The sequence below is a fragment of the Onychomys torridus genome, chromosome 4 (genome assembly GCF_903995425.1).
Source record: "Onychomys torridus chromosome 4, mOncTor1.1, whole genome shotgun sequence".
NCBI classification, from domain to species: Eukaryota; Metazoa; Chordata; class Mammalia; order Rodentia; family Cricetidae; genus Onychomys; species Onychomys torridus.
The window spans coordinates 75,132,906-75,138,905 of NC_050446.1; positions in this window are offsets into that span (position 1 = coordinate 75,132,906).

The following is a 6,000-nucleotide window of genomic DNA, read 5'->3' on the forward strand; positions in this document are numbered from 1 at the left end:
TTTTATTGATTTCAGCCCTCTATTTCCATTGAATTCCAGGAAGATTTTAATTTCTTTCTTGATCCAGTGTTGATCCATTTGTGCATTGTTCAGTTTCAATGAGCTTGTAGGCTTTTTGTAATTTCTCTTGTTGAATTCTAACTTTAAGACATGGTAGCCTGATAAAATATAGGAGGTTATTCCATTATTTTTGTATCTGTTGAGATTTGCTTTGTGACAGAGTATGTGGTCAGTTTTAGAGAATTTTCCGTGGAGTGCCAAGAAGGAGGTATATTCTCTTGTGTTTGGGTGGAATGTTCTGTGGATATCTAGTAGGTCAAATTGAGTCTTAATGTCTGTTAGTTCCCTTATTTCTTTGTTAAGTTTCTGTCTGGCAGATCTATCCTTTGGAGATATTGAAGTGGAGAGTTGAAGTTTCCCACTATTAGTATGCAGGGCTTGATATTCTATTTAAGCTTTAGTAATGTTTCTTTTACATATGTGGGTTCCCTTGTATTTGGGGCATAAATATTCAGAATTAAGACTTACTTTTGATGTTTTTTTCTGTGATGAGTATGTAATGCCTTTATTGACTTCTTTTGATTAGTATTAGTTTGAGATCTATATTGTTAGATGTGAGGATAGCAATACCAGTTTGCTTCTTACGTCCATTTGAATGGAAAGAGTTTTCCCAGCCCTTTACTGTGAGGTAGTATCTTTCTTTGAAGTTGAGGTGTGTTTTTTGTTTGCAGCAGAAGGATGGTTTCTCTTTTCATATCCATTCTGATAGGCTGAGTCTTTTTATAGGAGAATTGAATCCATTGACATTATGGGATATTAATGATCAGTGATTGTTAATTCTTGTTATTTTTTGGTGATGCTGTTGTGTGTTTCCCTTCTTTGGGGATTTGTTGTGGGATTATCTATTGCCTGTGTTTTCATGGGTACATCTAACTTCCTTGGGCTGGATTTTTCCAACTAGTGCTTTCTGTAGGACTGGATTTGTAGATAAGTATTTTTTAAATCTGGTTTTATCATGGAATATTTTGTTTATTCTGTCTTTGGTGACTAAGAGTTTTGCTGGGTGTAAAAATCTGGGATGGCATCCATGGTCTAAAAATGTCTGCATAATGTCTGTTCAGGATCTTCAGGCTTTCAAAGTCTCCATTGAGAAGTTATGTGTTATTCTGATATGTCTGACTTTATATGATACTTGGCCTTTTTCCTTTGAATTTCATTATATATATATATATATATATTCTGTATGTTTAATGGTTTTATTATTAAGTGGCAAGAAGACTTCTTTTTGGGTCCAGTCTATTTTGTGTTCTTTAAGCTTCTTGTAGTCTTCATAGGCATTTCCTTTTTTAGGTTGGGAAAGTTTTCTTTCATGATTTTGTTCAATATATTTTCTATGCCTTTGAGTTGGTTTCTTTTCCTTCTTCTATCCCTATTATTCTCATGTTTGGCTTTTTGACTGTGTCTCAGATTTCCTGGACATTTTGTATTATGACTTTTTGGCTTTAGTGTTTTCTTTGACTAACTAATCTGTTTCCTCTATTGTATCCTTCATGACAGAGATTGTCTCTTCTATCTCTTGTATTCTGTTGGTTATGCTTGCATCTGTAGTTCCTGTTCATTTACTCAGATTTTCTATTTCCGACATTCCCTTAGTTTATGTCTTCTTCATTGTTTCTTTTTTGTTTTGATTTGGTTTGGTTTTTCAAGACAGGGTTTCTCTGTGTAGCTTTGCACCTTTTTCCTGGAACTCACTTGGTAGCCCAGGCTGACCTTGAACTCACAGAGATCTGCCTGGCTCTGCCTCCCAAATGCTGGGATCAAAGACGGGCACCACCTCCGCCCGGCGGCTCATTATTTCTATTTCAATTTTCAGGTCTTGAACTGTTCCCTTCACCTGCTTAATTGCTTTTTCTTGGTTTTCTTTGCTTTCTTAAGAGATTTATTGATTTCTTCCAATTTTTTTTGTTTGTCTTTTCCTCAATTTCTTTAAGGGAATTTTTTTTTCATTTCCTCTTTAAAGGACCCTATCTTCTTAAAGTCATTTTTAAGGTTGTTTTCTTCTGCTTCACCTACGTTGGGATGTTTAGGTCTTGTAGAAGTAGGTTTTGATTGTGCCATAATGCTCTTTATGTTGTTGGATGTATTCTTGCACTGGCATCTATCAATGTCTTCCTCCAATTGGTGCAAATAGAGTCTGTGTTTCAGGGAGCCACTCTTGGTCCAATCAGAGCTCTTGATCCAGTCAGAACAGGGTGAGTCTGTGTCTGGGGGAGCCTCTGCAGTCTCTTGTTCCAGTCAGAGCTGGTGGAGCCTGTGTCTGGGGGAGCAGCTGTGATCTCAGAAGATGGGTGGGTTTGGGGGTGGATTGGGGCTTGTAGGTTACAGGGTCCAGTAAGGGATGGTGTTATTTGGGCCTGCCTGCAGGAGTTCTGCCTGCTGGCCCACAACTGATTGTGCCCCTGGGCCTAAAGCCTAGAGACTGGGGGGCTAAGCTAGGACAACGAAGACTTCTATTTTTAATTTTTTTAAAGGAAGTCTCATGTCATTTTCACTTCTGTTACAGTCATAAGAGGAGAAAAATAATGTTTCACTATTGTATATTTGTATTATCATGATGACTGGCCATATCACACCACCTTCTATGTACTGGATGGCTAATTTTCATATATTCTTTACAGAAGTATCCAATCAAGTTATTATTTATTTCTTTCATTTTCTTTTATAATGATATTGTATGAACCCCTTATATATTTTTATGCAAATATATTATCAGATATCTAGTTTGCAAGTATTTATTCAAACTGGAGATTGGTTACCTGTTTGTATTGAATGTTTTTGTTGTTTTGTTGTTGTTTACTTGCTTTACTTTGCTGAAAAGAAGTATTACTTTAGTTTGCTTTTATCTGACTGCTTGAGTTTTTGCTTTCAATGACTGTGGCTTTGATATGATAGCCAGAAGATCACAGTCAAGGCCAATGTCAAGAGGCTTTTCCTGTATGTTGTCTTCAAGGAGTTTTATGGTTTCAGGTCATGTCTCTAAAGCTTTAATCTTTTTTTGACTGGATTGGATGTGGTTTAGATCTCCCCAAAGAATGGACATGTTTCAAAAATCAAACTTAGGGTAAAAATAGAACAGAAGAAAGAATTTTGCTACCAGGGACCCGAGTTCTAAATAAAAGAAAATATTGCTTTAAAGGGGCTTAAATACATTTCAGAAGACAACAGAGACAGAAGTCTGCAATAATATTACCATCTGGCGAAAGAGTTTACACCTCGGGAAATTTGGCAGAGGCAAACTGAATTTGAGATTGTTTGTGCTGCTCAGACTTTTGTCCTTTGTGTTTACTTTCAGATGCAATGTAGACAAAACAGTGCTGGAAACAATAGGGAAGGTGACAGATCAACAAATATCCTTTAGAGAAGTGATAAGCTACAGGCACGGGGATGCTGAGAGACAGATGAAGTGGGGTGAGTTAATCAGAGGGAAAATTGCTGCCTGATGGAATGCAAGCAGCAAGAACCTCGTCTGCTAAAATACCGATTGACTTTTTTAAGTTTTATAGCATTTGGGGCTTTTGTGGCATGATATCCATGTGAGCTGACCCTCTGCTCCCCCAAGAAGCTATCAGTTCTCTGTAGAAGAGCAATTCTGTGGCTGTCTTGCCAAAGATGAACTCATGCATCAGCGACTGGGAAGAAGTGGCCTCCCAGATAGCATTCTGAAAAACCCATAAATTCTTCAAGAAAGACTGTTCCTCTATGTCTGTCAGATTCTATTATGCCCAAATCAGACAATTCTATTTGAAAACTTAAAGTGGTCTGGAAAAGTATCCCAAGGAGCATAAAAAAGGGATAAAACTATAAAATCAAAAGTACCAGGTAGATAGGATATTTTATTATTGTATAAAGGTCAACCAGAAAGATTTCGGGCATGCCACCTTCAGTAACAAAACAAGGTAGTACAATTTAACTTATGTCTGGATTATTTCACGCTGTCAAATTGATATGAAGCTTTATAATTAAAGGGCAGTTTTTAAATTGATTTTAAATTTTTTAAGAAAAAATCCAATCTGAGAAAAAAAAAGGAAAGAAAAATTATATGAAATCTAATAGTCCTAGAATTATGAAGAAATAAAGTAACCTCTGCAAACAAGTTTTCTGTATTACTTAATTATAATCCCCATCATCCTGTCACATCTAAATGTGCAATCTATACATCCAAGCAAGAATTCACTCATAAAAAAGATGAATGCTTTGCTTTGAATTTGTCAAAGTGTATGATAGTCAGTGAACAGAGGAAACGGTCAAAATAAATGAAAGAATTAATAATTTTAAGTAGAGGGTACAGTAAAGTAAAGTATAGTAGTTAATCTTTGGGAAACTAAACCTGAAGATGAAATAAAATTTTAAAAATGTAGCTTAAATTTGATTTCCCTGCTTCCCTTCCCTATGGACGAAAGTTTTTTTTTAACCAGTGATGATGCAGAGCTTACTGGCTTATCAATTACATTTGAAATATGTATGGAAACATCACAGAAAGTTTTACATGCAAACTTTTAAAAACTAAAGTTTTCTAAGGAATTTTACTCAAAATACTGCATAGAGGCTTCAAATAGTTGGAAAGCCAGCACTTTCAGAGAACAACACTAATGATAATTTGATTTTATTTATTCTTTTTCTAAATTACTTTATTTATTATAATATGCTAAATAGGAAACAAAATTAAGATTAGAATACTGAGAATATAGTTTAAAGAGATTTTTAGAGCTACTGAATGGACATTGTTATATTAATATCATAAGTCAAAAAATTTTGAAAGCTAAGGTATTTACCATTATGAACACATAATAGAATTCTACTTAATCATGAAATCAATAGAGACATTTACATTTTAATTATAGACAGGCATATGATCACTATTTTTTAAAAATACAGAAATAGTCCCAGGTAATTCAGAAAGGGAGAAGAATAAAATACCTCAAGCTTTAATTTTATAAGGGAGCATTATCACATATAAGGTATTTCTATGGTGAAAAATCTTTAGAAATGGATTAAAATAATTTTAGATATTGGAAGTTTATTCACCTGCATTTGAAAAGATAAACATGTAGAAATTTATAGCACTTACATGCCATAAAATGCAAAATAGTACCAAATAAAAGTAGCATTTAGTAGCAGCAGAATGACAAAATTCCCAAAATAATATATACAAACAGTCACATGTAACAAAGCATTAATTAGATAACCAATCAGTGTATTCTTCTAACTGGTCATCCCTGAAAACATGCATAGAAGTAACATTTTTACACACTGAATAAATTTTATTTATGTATTTGATAACATATATGTATTTATATATATGTATGTAACAACAATTAATGAAAAAATAATTCATGAATAAAGAAGGCAAGAAGCGGTATATGTGAGGATTTAGAGGCAAGAAAATGAAGTCGAGGAATTATGTAATTATATCATACTATGAAAAAATAAAAGTAACAAATTTTAAAAGCATTAACTCTATGAAGAAATAGAAATACTGTATTGGGAAACATAACAAAAAAGAGCCGTTTTCATAGTTCCCTTCAGAATATGATAATAAATACCTAGTTGTCCTCTACATACCAGGTTGGGCCACTTCGATAAAATGGTATTCACCTCCTAGGGATTTTCTGGTTATGCAGATGGCTTCTGTTCTTTTCTCTCCACTGTAACATATAGAGGAGCATTTCCAAATAACTATATCTAAATCTTTCCTTTCTAGGTTGCTTTTCACAGGGCATGAAACAATTATATCTATGTTGTGATTTGCTTGGAGTTCCTAGAACCAATATCTGAATTCAATAATACATTGTAAACAGGAGTTTTTATTTGCTTTTGCTTCCATTTGTGTCCACCCTTTATGACATAATTTATGTAGAAATAGCCAAATAATTCAACCTGGAATTCAGTGTGTCCTTTCCAAATATTAGAAACTACCAAAAAGCCAGTGGGATAATTTGT